The sequence below is a fragment of the Aythya ferina genome, assembly GCF_964211825.1.
Source record: "Aythya ferina genome assembly, contig: HAP1_SCAFFOLD_131, whole genome shotgun sequence".
Taxonomy (NCBI): Eukaryota; Metazoa; Chordata; class Aves; order Anseriformes; family Anatidae; genus Aythya; species Aythya ferina.
The window spans coordinates 49,295-64,797 of record NW_028181394.1 but is presented as its reverse complement, the minus strand read 5'-3'; the positions used below and the strand labels follow the sequence as shown (position 1 = coordinate 64,797).

At 41.2% G+C, this 15,503-nt stretch overlaps 3 long non-coding RNA genes across 5 annotated transcripts; all 3 read left to right on the top strand.

The window, feature by feature from the left end:
* Positions 1-1,530: 1,530 nt before the first annotated feature.
* Positions 1,531-3,397, top strand: LOC311428736. Of its 2 annotated transcripts, none has more exons than XR_014687845.1 (3): positions 1,531-1,637; positions 2,286-2,445; positions 3,305-3,397. It is a non-coding gene; the product is annotated as an uncharacterized lncRNA (long non-coding RNA). The 2 variants fall into 2 exon arrangements; XR_014687846.1 differs by lacking the exon at positions 1,531-1,637 and adding an exon at positions 1,709-1,843.
* A 2,939-nt stretch (positions 3,398-6,336) lies between these two features.
* LOC311428738 lies at positions 6,337-10,595 on the top strand. 2 transcript variants are annotated; one of them, XR_014687847.1, is made up of 5 exons: positions 6,337-6,413; positions 7,409-7,594; positions 8,818-8,947; positions 9,099-9,303; positions 10,450-10,595. It is a non-coding gene; the product is annotated as an uncharacterized lncRNA (long non-coding RNA). The 2 variants fall into 2 exon arrangements; XR_014687848.1 differs by having other exon boundaries at positions 8,818-9,303.
* Positions 10,596-10,943: 348 nt separating this feature from the next.
* LOC311428735 lies at positions 10,944-15,147 on the top strand. Its single transcript, XR_014687844.1, has 5 exons — positions 10,944-11,057; positions 11,154-11,302; positions 12,244-12,386; positions 13,446-13,492; positions 14,491-15,147. It is a non-coding gene; the product is annotated as an uncharacterized lncRNA (long non-coding RNA).
* The last annotated feature ends 356 nt before the right edge of the window (positions 15,148-15,503 follow it).

Here is a 15,503-nt window from a genome sequence, read left to right as displayed (position 1 = left end):
GGTGCTGGCTGCTACCAGCGTGCTGCAGCAGCGGCAAGACAGAGCCATGGTGGTTTTCCTCAGCTGGGCAGCCGAGCTCCAGCACAAGCGCTCTCTCCCTGCCCCTCCTCCAACGCCAAGGGGAGAAAAGAGGCTGGCAAGGGCTCAAGGGCTGCCAGAAGGACAGGGAGATCACTCCACAAGGAGCGTCACGGGCAAAGCAGGCTCAGCACAGCCTGTTCCAGTCCAGCCCGGGGCCTGCTCCTGCGGGGGCTCTCCACAGGCCGCGGCCTCCTCCAGGCCACAGCCACCTGCTCCACCGGGGGCTCCTCCACCCGCAGGGGGGCTGCAGCGTGGAGATCTGCTCCACGGGGGACCCATGGGCTGCAGGGGGACAGCCTGCTCCACCAGGGGCACAGCCTGCTCCACCAGGGGCCTCTCCCTGCACAGGCCGCAGGGGAACTGCTGCTGTGAGCCTGGAGCACCTCCTGCCTCCTGCTGCACGGACCTTGGGGACTGCACAGAGCTTTCTCACTCCTCCCTGAGCCAGACGCTGCTGGGCAGCAGCTTTTGTTCCCTTTCTTAGATGCAAGATCTTCTTAAATTCAGTCCAGCCAAGTAGGAAAAGTAAATGTGGACAGCTGTATCTTGGCAAAGAAGATAGTAGGGAGCAAGGAGGTTCAGCAGTCAAGGTGGAAGGTGATGCCATGAGGCTTACAGGCTAGTAATGTTCTAGTGAAACCCAGCCTTCCTAAAGAAACCTGCCTGACTACTTGATGTGAATAACAGACTCTGTTCAGCTCTTTCCTAACATAGAAACGGTGCTGACTGCTTCTTCAGAGTAACAGAAGTTCGTGATACTACTGAAGTAGTTGTGGTTCAGATGTAGATCTGATTTCTCGTAAGCACACTGAATTCACAACTGTTGATCCTCCAGAGGAGGCTTTGCAATTGAACACCTGGAGAATAGGTAAATTTCCCGCTGTTGTTCTCCTCTCCTCTTGTTTTGTTTTGTTTTGTTTTGTTTTGTTTTGTTCCTAGTAGCATAGGCTTAAGACTCTGAAGAAACAGGCTGCTTTTTTTCATTTCCAGCACTGGCTGTTTCTCCTGAGCCCCGCCTTCTATTTTTGCAGTCATAGGATATGTGGATGTAAATTCGTGGAGAGAGGTAGAAAACTCTTTCAACTGGTGTTTTTTCGGCTATGTGGGGAGAAGAAATAGAGTGGCTTTGAATATTCTGGCTCTTATTCAGAGCAGCATGTGGAGGGAGACAGATGCGTTTGCTTTTTTAGTGCAATGGCTTCAGAAGCAAGAGGGGAAAAAGCACTTTCTCTGGGAGCTGAAGAAGGTGTCCTAATCACAGGAGAGGTTTCTAAATGGCATATCTTTGCGAGGGTTCCTGTAGTTCGGAGGTTTTTGTTTGTTTGTTCGACGTTGGAAGGTTTTACTCTTAATATTCATGTCCTTCAGCAGAAGTGAGAAATGTGATTTTATTTTGTGCAGTGTCGTGGACCCTCCGAAATCTCCTGGGAATGATGAATACCTCGCCCAGTACCAATGTGATGACCGTGGAGACAAGGAGAAAGCAAGAAGATCAAAACAACGTGACCTCATTTCAAAAGAAACCGTTTTGTCCGGCAAAGAGTCTTGTGAGCCTGGTGAGAAATTGCGGCAAACTTCCTCTCTCAAGTCTGACACTGAATGTAGCTCTAAAAACCTTTCCTCCTCAGCTGTTACAGAGAGATGCCAAGATACAAAGGACAAGACTAAAACCACTGAGAAAGAGCATTACGAATGCAAGAGGGAACATGCTCCTAGTGAAGAGAAGGAGAGTCAAAAAGCAGGTCCTTCCAGCAAGAGAAGGGTAAAGTTGAATACAAAGAATACAAACTTGAGCTCCTGATTGGCTTCATGCTGAACTCTGTGCTGTTCTTGTCCTAATCTTGGTCTCTCCATAGATAATATGGTTTAAATCCAAATAGAATCGTGCGATGAGGAAGATCTCACTGCAACAAATTCAACATCTAAAATCAAAGTTGACATTTTCCGTGATTTTCTTCCTGAGCAGAAGTGTGCAGTACTCCTTTTATATTAACGTAGAGATTATTTCAAACAGTCTTGAAGTGCTTGATGACTTAACAGTCTGCAGATTTATTATCAAATCAAAAAAAACCCGACTTGGTAGACTATTTTTTTCCCAGTTTTGAATGACCACTAGGAAGAAGGTTATTCCGGCATCAAAAAAGTCATGTGGAATGTATCAAAATTTACTGAACCAGTAAGTAAAAATTATATTTTTCTATTAGTTCCATTGTTTCAACTCTTCAGACGCTTATGGATGGCATAGATAACAGAGGGGAGATCGTGGTAATCGGAGCTACCAACAGACTGGATTCTATAGATCCTGCTTTACGAAGACCAGGACGCTTTGGCAGACACTTCCTCTTCAACTTGCCAAATTAAGAGGTGAGAACTTAAATTCAACGTTAGTGCTACCATGGCAAAGTCCAACTTTATAGGAAAAAAAATAATTGACAACTTGAACAAAAGAGTGACACGTGGAGACACTGCGTTGTTCCATGGAGGGCAAATCTGGTACTGGATATATATGGTCAGGATGATACCACCAAGTAGTTAGTTCTATAATCAAACCTTTAATTCCCAAAGTTGTACCTGTTTGCTTAATTATTTAGTCCACTTGGGCGCTTTCATCATGAAGTTGTGTTTTTGGTCTCAATCCTTCACTTATGAGTGAATAGGGGACGTGTTTGCATTTGATTGTGCCCCGGATCAGTGGTAGTAGTTTGAGTCATAATTCTTTTCTTCTTTATAGTAATTGTAGCAATTGGAAGCATTGTGCCAGAAGTGCTTTCTGTGAATTTACTGGCTGGAAAGCAAATGTGATGAAGTAATGAGACTGTCCCAATGAAAGCTTGCTAAGTTTTAGAGAAGTTTTTTGGACAGCAAAGAAATGTTTCTGGATAAATTTTTCATTACAGTATTTTCCTCTGGGTCCTTAGGTCTCGTAGTTTGGAAACTTGTTATTGAAGCTATAAATGCCTTTTCTTTCACTGTAGGTTCCTAGAAAAAGTTCAGTATAACAAATAAGAAATATTCAATTTCCTGGTTGACAATGCAGAGTGTATATTAAATAACTGTAAAATACTTGAAAGTTGAGCAAGTAAGAAAAGTGTATTAGTAGATGAGGGGTTTTGAGGGAGGACTGTTTTTTTTGTCTGTTTGTTTGCCTTTTGGTTTGTTTGTTTCTTGTTGGTATTTTTAAGGAAAACTTGGGACAAGCTAAAATGCAATGATTTTGCTTCAGGGTTGGAAAAGAAATTTTCAAGATTCATACTTGTGACTGGACCCCTCAGCCACCGGACATGTTGCTTGATGAACTAGCTGAGAAATGCATTGGTAAGACTGAAACAGAAATGGATTCTTGCTTGTGACCAAGTTGTAAAGAACCTTAGCTTGTACCAGGCAGTACCCATGCTCTTGTGCCTTGCTGCACAACTAGTCAACGAGGCAGCTGGCACACCTTCATAGCAATCTGAGTGAGATGCTTTCATCTATTTACTCTTTGTTATCGTTCCTCTTGTTGTCTGAGAACATTAAATGGTTCTGGGGCATCTTCCTCAAGAGTATAGTTTTTGATGAGGAGTCTGCTTCAGCTGCATAAGCGCAGGATATCAGGCAGTGAGCAACATGAAACACCCCTGCAGAGCGGTAGCACTTTGAATTCCCTGTTAAGCTGTTTGGTTTTGGCATTACAAATTCTTTAAATGTTGCATGTTGTAAACCTGGGCCTTGACCGATGTAACGTTTGATTTTTGTTTGTTAGGATACTGTGGTGCAGATATCAAATCTTTATGTACTGAAGCTGTGCTGTGCTCTCTACGCCGATGCTATCCTCAGATTTATGCAAGTAGGGAGAAGTTGCTACTAGACGTTAATTCTATTAAAATAAAAGCAAAGGACTTTTTCATGGCTATGAAGAAGGTTGTTCCAGCTTCAAACCGGATCAAGGCTTCACCCGTATAAGCACTATCACCCATTTTCAAGCCACTTTTTCAAAGATCAGTAGAGAATATTTTACAAGTTGTGCAGAAGATCTTCCCGCATGCACAGCTTGCGCTAAAGAAGGACCGACAGCAAGGTATAACCACAGCATCCACTTCTTTATAATTCTGCTAAAGCAAAAACTTGCGGTTTGTGCAATCAACTTAAACCTTTCAGACATAATGGTGGTAGAATTTTATTATTTCCATGTGCATGTCTTTTTTTTGGGCAAGTCTGGAATACAACGCATAGGTTTTATTGTGGATTCGAAACTGAAATGCCAAATGGAAGCTCTGAATGACTCAAAACACAGTAAAGGACGATGCGTTCTCTACTGAAGCATCCTGCTTCTGACGGCAGCTAAGATAATTAGCATTTGTAGAGGTTGACTTGAGGTTTGAAGTATAAGGCACCTATTTTTCTTTAAAAAATCAAAACTCAGATCTTTGGAGGGGAAGCATTTCTAGGTCAATGTTTCTAATTCCTTTCTGAAGAATGTCAGGACCAGGATACAAGTATAACTGGTCTAAGCTAAATATTGTTTTAGCTATCATCATTTTTAACCAGTCTCCTAATTTAAATGTTTGTGGATCGTACTATACACGTGAGATCAATTAGCATTGATATTTACTAGATGAATGGAATTCTGTGGCCATCACATCCTTTATCCCCATGCTTTCATTGTGGGAACCTCCTCCAGAAAGAAATGGTCTTGTTTGTTTTTGTTTTATTTTAGCTATTTAGCAACTGCAGAAATTGTTCGTAATCTCCTTTATTCTAAGGGGGAGAAAAAAATCACCAAGAGTAGCGTACCTTATACGTACACATCAGTGGGACTTAGTACAGCTTTGTAGGGCCTTGTTCCATCTCCTTAGATCTGTGGTGGGCTGAACTCTAGGAAATAGCTTTCAGTGTGTGCTCTCAAATGAAGAAAGGGTTTTGGCACTGATTTAGAAGCTGTATTAATGGAAGAGAAAGAGACAAAGGCTATTCAGGAAAGTTAACAAACCTCTTTTGCCTTTCAGACCATTTCAATCCTATTTTACAAGATGATATGTTTGACAGTGATGACGATGCATGCTTGGTTTCTGGAGATGAATTAAAAGATGGAATGCCTGACGGACCAGAGAAAAATTGCCTCTGTTTCAGCAGGTAAAGAAAGATAGATCCCTGTTACGTTTAAATTCTCAGGTCTGCTGAGTCTTTGTAAACAGTTCCAGCTGTTAAAAGTGCGAGGGGTGGTAGACGAAGGGGCAACATCAAGTTTGTGTGTTGAAGGGGTGCTTGGTATTCACAAGAAGAAAGGGTGGAGGGACTAAAGTTGTAATGAAGTTGCTCTGAATGACCAAATTGAAAAGCCCAGGCTTCTCTTCGTAAGCCAAAGTGATCCGTAGACTACCAGAACACGTTGACTTAATCCATGGCATTCTTTGAAAGACTCAAGACCACATAAATGTGCTGTCTGTCCTTTTAGCTAAAAATACCCCAGCTTTATGGGTTTGTGTTGCCACCTTTTGCCCTTCTGTTTTCCAGGATTGTTAAACCAGTAGTGAATTATGTAGCAGAAAGAAAACTGAGAAAGGGCTTGTTAAAACACCTTGAGAGAAAATTGAATGGTGTCTTTATTTGTTAAGCCACCGAGTTGTGTTAATCTTGTGATATTTTAGTATGGAAGTCATGCAAGCCCACAGTTGGAAAGTTAGATCATGTTGTCACAGCTGGATCAGTTATTTTTCTCAGTTTCTATTGCTGTGCTGTCCAGAAGATTTTCTGTGCTTTAGAGCAAGGCTAAGTCTCTAGCATCTTTGATTTAAGCCAGCAGAGGTACAGCCTGATTGTAGTGGGGAAACAAATGCTCCTCACCAATTTATTTTTAAATAAAAATAAATTTATAATAAAGTAAATAATAAATATATAATAAATAATAAATTTATAATAAAGTAAAGCAAGATTGCAGGGATATTAATTTGCAGTCTTGGTTTAGTAAAGAATAGGAAACACAAGGGAAGAAGGTGAAACAATTGGAATGACTGAATAACTTAACTGGAAATCTTACATGTATTTAATGTACCGCTGCCATTTGGATTATTTGGGGAGGGAAAAGAAAGTCTATAGGAAAATTACTTGGAACATCTGTGTGTCTATTCAGCACCTCATTTATAAACTTGTTTTCTTAACTCCTGTTCTAGGAGTGCTTTCTGCGAACCAACATCATGCCAGCCCCGTCTGCTAATAGTAAAAAAGAAGGGTACGGCCAGGTTTCTTACGTGGCACCCGCGGTGTTGCACGCTTTGGAGAAATTTCCCGTTCACACCCTGGACCTTTCTGTTCTGCTTACAAACGTTGCATCGCCAGAAGAAATCTGTGGACAGGTACCTTTTTTCTTTTTCTTCTCATCGGATTCACTGACTGTATGTAAAGGATCAATGGAGTTGCAAGTAAGGTGAGCAAAATTCATTGGTAATGGAGGTGGCCTTGTTTTAATGTGCTGGGATGTTTGCTTCTGTCTGAAAATCCCCTTTTCTTTTAGACAGCACCACAAACAATCTGGATGTTGTACATGTCGACATTTTCCATACCCAGTTTTACAGTGAGGCTGTTGCTAGCAGCTCAGGAAGCTGGGCGGTGTTGCTAATAAACATCTCTTTGTGGAAAGAAATGCTGCTCATGTCACTGGGATCCAGAAAGTAGTTCTCATTGCCTCCTAAGACTGTGTGCTCCCAGTAGATGGCTCTGTATCAGACTGCATGTCGGCTACTTTTTGTAGCCTTCTTCTAAATTATATTAGTAAGGCAACCAAGGTTTGGGGCTTCTGTTTATTTTGTTTTCGCACGGACATACACAACTTGTGCTGTTGCAGTATGTGCAATAAAAGCATTAACATTCAGAAAACACTTCATTTGCACGGTGATGTGGTTTTAACTAGAAAAAATGAACAGATTTGGTGTTTTTACTTTTAGGCAGGAAATCCATTTTCTTGTTTGGCATCACTACCTTAAAATATTTTTACCTTTAGTGGAAACATTTGAGAGCCATACAAGTAAGGACAGACATGTTACACGACTGAATACTGATGTGTCCCTTAAGAGGGACATTTCCTTTCTTTGTTATGCGATGATTGTGGCTGTGGCCATATAGTTACGGTGTCTAGCCACTGCCTGAATATATCCTTCCCATCTTCTGACTAGAGTTGTCCGAATACTGATAATCTGAAAGGGTGCACAGAGAAATTCCTTATGTGAAAGGATGCTTGCCACTCTGTTCACGCAGTTTCATTTCATGGGGCAGTCAGATGGCTATGTAGCTATGTATTAAGAGGTTCTTGTACGTGTTTTAGTTTTCTTACGCAAGCTTTCCTTTTCACTAGCTGATCCGAAATGCTCAGAAGACAGCACCAAGCACAATTTATGTCCCAGATATCCATTTATGGTGGGACAACGCTGGACCTGCCTTGAAACTTACTTTTCTAACTCTACTACGTAACATTCCAGCATTTTCGCCAGTTTTGCTGCTTGCTACGTCTGATGTACGTCACTCAGATCTCCCAGAAGAGGTATTTGTCAATACTTTTCTTACTATTTCTTCAGTGTCTTGTAATTTATATATGCTTTCAGCATCAAAATGCTGTGCTTTCTTAAATGCATGCTGTTATTACTCAGGCACCCTAACAAATCACTTAAAATTTGCTTAGAGAAAAAGAATACTGTGAAAGCATCTGCTTCAGGTTTTTTCTGAATCAAGCAAGTGACTTTCACCCCCTTCTCACACATGCAAATAATAAATTAATACAATAATTCTGGTGGCTACAAAGTGATTCAGTCAAGAATATGAAGTGCTTGAAATGACAAGAGGATGTTCTTACTGAAGAGATTTCTTCTGACAGTCTGCCATTCCATGCTATGTTGGGTAAACTGCTAATAATGCAATTTAGTAGAGAATTGAAACGCTTTGATTAAAAAAAAAAATAAATAAATCAGTTTCTTTCTTCATATAGGCCAAAGCTTTCCAAGCTGGAAAGCTGAGTTCCAATTTCTGCTAAAGTAACTTTGGAATCGAATTCTAGTTGTAGTCCTAAATAAACTGTAGTAAAAGTACGTGCAGAACTTCATTGACTTCTGAGAGTTTACATTAAGGGAAGGTGCCCAAAACAGGACCACGCTGTTGTCATTCTGATGATTTGGTCTCAGTCATTGGGGGAAGAGAACGGGTCTTACCTAGACGTGTTTATTATCAACTGCTTTGAAAGTGCTTGAGTTCCCACAGAAGTTTTTGTACAGGCTGTAAATTCCTTCTAAAATAAGTAGTGAAATTCCTTACCTACCTTTTAATACTAGAACTTGAAAATGGAGGAAGACGTAGAGGTACTAGCTACTTCAGACACCTTTTGGGAGAGAAATAAAAACTCAGCAAAAAGCCCTCACTTGTCTGCTGAAGCCTTTCTCTTCCCTCTATAGCCATAAAGGTTCTAAGTAAAGGCTGCAGCAAGGCAAGTAAATACAAAGGAGGCGCTGTTGGATGTGGTGAAAGCCATTACTTTATCAGTGTAGCGTACAATCCCTTCACCGAGCATTAATTCTATAGGTGATTCTTAAAGGTGATATTTGAATTTGCCGTGCCAGCCTGTGAAAATGTAGCGTTTTAAGGCCAGGAAGATAACTTTTTTCAGTTTGTGTTCTTCAGGTTATTCTTAATTTGAAAAGGTACTCGTCTTTTTGGAATAGAAGATGAGTTTTTTGTGGCCTTAAATCTGAAATGTCTCTCATCCTTCTGCTTTAGATCCAAAAATTATTTAATAAGGAATTTGGAGAAGTGTGCAATATTGAGTTGCCTGGTAGGGCAGAGAGAGCATCTTTTTTTGAGGACCTAATTCTAAATGAAGTGGCTAAGCCTCCTGTAAAGAAAAGAGGTGAGGAGGATATGAGAAGTACATCTAAAACTTTCCTATCGAAGTTACTAGCTCTTTGGGCTTTGCTTTGGTGGTCATTTTCTGTCAGTAATTTGTCATATGCTTGTATTTGAGTACTGTAAATTGGCTAATTTTTCCTGATGAATTGAAGTTGATTGGACATTGGAAGTCGTGCCTGTAGCACCACCAGCTGAGCCTCAGAAGCCACAAGAGTGATCCCCACAAAAGTAGGGATGTTGGAGGAGGAAGAGGAGGATACCTTGCGTGACCTTAGAATTTTCTTGAGGGACGTTACTCACAGACTTGCCACTGACAGACATTTCAGGGAATTTGCAAAGCCCGTTGACCCACAGAAGGTAAAGTAGTGCTGATCTGTGTGTGTCTGTAACTTCTCAGTGTTCGTATTTCTCAGCGTTTTGGGTGAGGTTCAACTTTGTTTTTAGGGCTGCACTGTAAGGATTTTGCAAGAAGCAGAGGCAGTGCTTTTACTTCTGCTGACTCTCAAATGTCTCTTATGGGATTATTCGCTGAAAGCCCTGGTTTCATTCTAAAAAGCCAGTCCAAATGCCAACACAGTTTGCTCGTGAAAAGGCTTTGATATGTAGGCGTGTCACAGCACTGAAAAGCACAGAGATCTTTCCTTATAATTACAAACAGTATTTACAGGACTACTTTAATGAAGTCTGAAGCCCTTTCTTGGACTGTCAGTTCCTGTGGGAACAGGAATAAGAGCAGCAGTTTGTAAAAATAAGTTTTGAGATCCTGTTCTCTGTTTCATCTGGAACTCCTCAATAGGAATCAACCATAAGTGCAGTGTGTTTTCTTTTTCCTCCAATTGGCTGCTTAGATGCCTTTTTCTCCTTAATTTATGAGATAAGCCTAAACTAGGGGCGTATATTTCAAAGACAGATGTAACTTGAATATACCTGCGGATCAGCAAAGTCCTCTTCTTGTGGGCATCCACTGGCTTTTCTTCCCCTTTTCTCCTAGGTTCTTGAGCTGTGAAAAATCTAGACAGATACATATGTCCTCATCTGAACTGGTCATTAGTCTCCTCTTCTGGTCTGAGGGAAGAAATGAGCACCTCAGGGCCCAGTTATCTCATTCTAAAGTAGATGCCTGCAATAGGTACTTCACAGGTGCAATTCATGCACCTTTTCCTCAATGTCGACAACGAAGAGAATGCCGGATGGCTTGCTCAGCTTTCACTGTTGTGATTTTCTGAAGCAAAGTGAAATGAATCTCCCACCCTCAGTGTTTCTTCTCTACCATGCACATGCTTCTGACCTCCCTACTTCTTGTTGTCCTCTCCTAGCCGCTCTAATGAAAAATGAAAGAGCCCTTCCATTTTTGAGAAGCAAACTGGTTAATTTCAGCGTCTTCTGATGCATCGCAAATGTTCAGGGTTTTTAGGAAGTCGTTTATTTAAAGTTTTCAGAATAATTTTAGTAGACAGTGTGCAAGGTTATGAAAACCTCTGAATGCTTGTATTTGATCTGCAGGTACCTGACTATGCCACAAGGATTAAAGAGCCGATGGATCTTTCAACAGTTCTGACTCAAATTGACTCGTGCCAGTACCTCGCTGCAGGAGACTAGCTGAAGGACATCGATCTAATCTGTAACAATGCCTTAGAGTACTACCCGGATCAAAGATCTACAGGTGAGGATGTGCTTTTTAGCCCTAGTTTAAAAAAATCTGTCAAACGTATAGATGGAGAAATGCTGTGTGCGGACAATAGACTTCGGATGGATTAGATGATTTTGGACGTCCAGACTGTAAATATTTTATCATTTTGCTACTTGGGCATGGAATTGTGATATAAGTGTTCCCAAGGAACTAGTGCTTTTGTTTTAATTAACTTCGATGTTATGCTGAAAATATTCACTGAGAGAACCTTTCGGAACCAACCTATGAAGAAAGCAATTTTTTTCTGTGATCAAAACAGTTTCATTGGTTGGTAGACAACATTCAGTTAAAGTGTGTAAAATTTCAGATCGTCACAGCGCCTATGTTTTGCAAGACACTGCATATTCAATGGTGAGGAACGAAACGGATACAGAGTTTGGACGACTTTGTGAACAAATTAAAGAATCTCGTGAGAAAAGAGGTACGTGCTTTAACGCTAAGGATTTGAAGACTTGTCTCTGCATTTGTAACTAAAAATGCACGACGAAGATCTTTGGTATCTATTCTTTCTTGCAAGGTCACACCTCTGCAGCGTGGCTCCATGCGACAGCTCCAAGTCACCACAGCAGAACCCTGCTACTGAAGACGAGAAACCAGATGAAGAGAGTAATGAAAATGAGGAGGTGCCAGCGGCACCTGTAGATGCCAGTACACCCATTTCTAATGGCAAGTTGCATTTTATTCAGCTGCTCTTGTCGTTCATACCTTCTCTGTTCTTGAGGCGCAACAGGTGTCTCTGATGCCTGGCTCTTTATGGCAGAGGTATTTTGTTTTCAAATTGACTTCCAAATGGGAGAGAGAAATCCAGAGGTCATTCATTCAATATAGTGATGAATTAAAGTTCAAAGAAAGTTGGTTCATTTGATGTACTCTTACTGGAACTTCATTTTGTAAACAGAACGACCCCCCACTCAAGGATATCACAGCTTCCCTCCCGTACTAAAAATGATAGTACTCACCCTTGTAGGAGCAGCAATGTGAAGAAGGTCAAGGGCAGTAAGAAGGGTTCAAAGCTTTGATATAACAAGCCTTACACTTTTTTTGACAGAGCTCCTAATAAGCATCTTTAGCAAGGTCTGGAGATGGGAGAAAAACTCAAACTAGATTTTAATTCTAGGATGTATAATGTCAAGCTTGACTGTTCCTCTGAACAGTCAATTGAATTTAATTTTTTTTAATTTAAATTAATTAGTTTAGTTTTTTTAAATTAAATTCAATTGAATTTAAAGTTTTGAATTTAAATTCCAATTGAATTTATTGAAAAAAATTCCAATTGAATTTAAAGTTTTTGTTGTTGTTTTTCACGAAACACTAAGTTTATGTGAAAGGTTTTGCTGCAGTATCTTTTTGCCAAGGATATTAAGCTTAAGTTATCCACAAGAAAATGGTGGGGAGAGGGAAGCTTTAGTTTTGAAAGCTTTTTTTTTTTTTTTTTTTTTTTTTTCTCTCCAGGTTTTTCTTGAGCACAGCAGCGTTTCAGTGTCTGCCTGCCATTAGTTGCCCCACTACCAAGTCAGGAGGGTCAGTTAAACTTGCGTGAGGCAGAATTTCTTTATCTGAATCTACGTGGTTCACATAAATATATTCTTGTTTCCTTCTTTCCCTAGGATTATTCTTCTCCCAGTATTGAATGTTTCAACGGACACCGTTTAAGATCAATGAGCAAAAGCATCCTGCGGTGTTCAGTCTCCAGCTTTGAAGAAAGTATGGCGATACTGAGGGGAAATGTCAAGAGAAGATGCTTTTCAAGGTACTGTATTTCTATATGTTCAATCTCTGTTCGATTTGTAGATTGAAAAGCAAGAGAGAAAGCATGTGCAGTGAGTTGTGGCCTGATAAACCTCCGGCTAAAATCAGCAGAGGCCTGTGAGCATGCTGATGGCGTACCAGTACCTTAAAACTAGAGTCCCTCTTCTCAGTGAAAGTCTCCCGCTTTTCTAAAAAAACCTGTTTTTTTTTTTTCCCAACCCCTTTGAGGTGTTCTTGTGGTTTAGCCCGGCCGGCAGCTAAACACCACACAGCCCTTCTGCAACCCTCCCACCTCCCTCTCTGGAACGGGGGAGAGAAATGGGAAAGTGAAGCCCACGAGTTGAGATAAAGACAGTTTATTAAGACAGGAAAATAATAATGATGATGATGATGATGATGATAGTACTGCTACTGGTAATGTGTACAAAACAAGTGATGTACAATGCAGTTGCTCACTACCCGCTGACCAGTGCCCAGCGTAACCCCTAGCAGCCCGGCTGCCCCGCCCTATCCATGGTGCAGCGTGTTGCCATAAGGCATAGAATTCTTTGGCCAGTTGGGGTCGGCCATCCTGAGTCTGTCCCCTCGCAGCTGTTGCTGTGCGCCGATTCTGATCGCCAGTAGGACAGTGAGACACCGAAAGGTCCTTGGCTTGTTGTAAGTACTGCTCTGCAGCAATTGAAACATCGGGGTGGTATCAGCACTCTTCTAAACATCCTTTCACACATTCTAAGCCAAAACATAGCAACCTACCCGCTACTAGGAGGAGAACTAACTCTGTCCTAATTGAAACCAGGACATGTATCTTTTCCACTTGGGTGCTATTGCTCATAATTTTGAGAATTCAACACGAGCAAGCTAGGAAATGTGGGTACATACAGAACCGCGTGTATATGGCACGCAACAGACTTGGGATGTGGATCCTGCGTGAGGCCTACAGGCTTCTCTTTGTATACCATGGAGCACTGGCTTGTAAACATGGTGAAATTTCCCATCCTTGATGGGTCTAATACAACAAGTCTTTTCTCCCTTCTCTGCCCTGTCCTCTTTCTTAATGTAGGCAGTTGAGAAAGCCAAAATTGGAACGAAAAAAAGAATATAACACAGGTAAGTGGCTGTAAGTCCCCGGGATACCTATTTACGCTGGTTACTGAAGAGGATGGCACTTGGTCACTCCATGGCTTTCATTTGGCCCCAAAGCCTTCTGTAGTCATCTGAATTCACTCCTCAGTGACTTTTCTGTGAAGAGAGGTAGGTGCAAATAGGAGATTTTATGAATTCCTTGGGGAGGGAGCAGTGTGAATTGCAGCTTGGTAGGCACAAAGCAAACTGTTCTAATTGTGCAAAGTAAATCGATACTTGATAAGTTCAAACTTAGTTTTATAGCTGGCAAGCACAAAAGTAAACCTTAGCTGTGATCCTAGCAGCACAGTGGTGTAGCTCTTCCCTTCCCCTTGTCCTCTTGTCTCTTTTAATGACAGTGCAAGCAACAAACCTGTGCCAAAGGGTGCTGTATGGCAAACAATGGGCAGGCTTTTTTCTAAAAAGCACGAGTTTGAGTTATCTGGTGTTTGGGTGTTTCTCTTGAAACGATTCTTCCCTCCTTGAGCTGTTAGATCCTAATGCAGGAAATGGAAGTGCTGCATGCATAAACAGAGTAATCAAACATACACCTCTTAGGAAGAGGCTTGCAATGTCATAGTGTTTGTTTTGAGCACTGTTAGATACAGTTTGACATGAATGGAGTGAAAACACCTTAGAGAAAGGTGTTGATTGTTCTCACTTTTCCAAGACAGAAATAAGTGGAGTAGATTTCCCTCCTGCATGGAACAAAAGTTGCACGTTTGTTTTTGTCTGGCTAGCTTTCAGTCTCTTTAAAAATTTCCCCACAGGTCCCAGTTTTAAGTAGACAGTTTAAACGTGCAGAGCGATAAAGAAGTGGAATGCAGTGGTTGTGACAACAACTTCTGATCTGAAATGTAAAGAAAAATCAATCCACTTCAGGGTGCCTTTTTTGTTTGTCTGTTTACATTTTACAAGAGCAACGGTGAAATAAGGAGAATCCCATCTTCACTGTTTCAAAATACTTTGTTTCTGCGTTTCAGTCAGCAGAACATTGAGGAGCAGAGCTGGTGCAAAAACTGTGAGACGAGTCCACGGAGAAAACAGGGACTTGGAGCTGCGCCGCAGCTGTAGAGTCGGACACAGTCAGTACTCGACTACTAACTCATCCATTCTATTTGACAAACTTATGACAAAGTAAGTCATCTTTTCTTGCAGACCTCTTAGAATGATCTTTCTTAGCAAGCCTTTGCACTATGGCATGATGTTGGCCTCGACTTGCTCTTTATTTTGACAGCAAAGAGTTATGGCTGCTCCTGGCATTTCCTTCATGTTTACAGGGAGACACCGTTACCTGGCTAGATAAACAGATTTTCTTGAAGGTGCTATTTCAGCATATAAGAATTGATTTAAAAAACAACAACAACAACAAAAGTGCTTCATGGCTTACTAGTTTTGTAATCTCACATTTCTCCAGGAATACTTGATTTGCTGCATTTCACCATTACACTCGTCAGCACCGCTGATTCTGGTTTATCACTATTTGCATTGCAAATATCCTTGTCCAAAGCTTAAACTGATGTATGCACTGCTTGAAAACAAAACCTGAAGTTGCAGAGCAGAAGACTCAAGTCATTATGTTAGCAGCTGTGTAACCATACTGCTTTCCAAGCATAAGATGTCCAGCTTATTTTGTTTCTATGAAGAGTTTAAATGGCTCCCGTTAAGCAAAGATGTCCCCACACTGATACTTACTATTAAGCAAGGATTCCACCTCCTTTGGCTGAGGTCTGCTCCCTTACTCACATTGGAACATTCATCCAAGTAGCCTGCAATTCCACACTGTCGGGGGAAAGTCCATAGAATAGAAAAGGTTCCTCCAGTCTCTTCCTCAGCCTTTTTTTGAAGCATGCAATAAAGCAAAACATTCAGAGGCTGCCCTTCCATGCAAAACAAGGCAAATTAGTAAGACAGGAGCCACAAAACTGATTGTCCTTTAAAGTTAAAATGAGATTTGAAATAGATCGAGTTAGCAAGTGGTGTAAGTCTGTAGCTA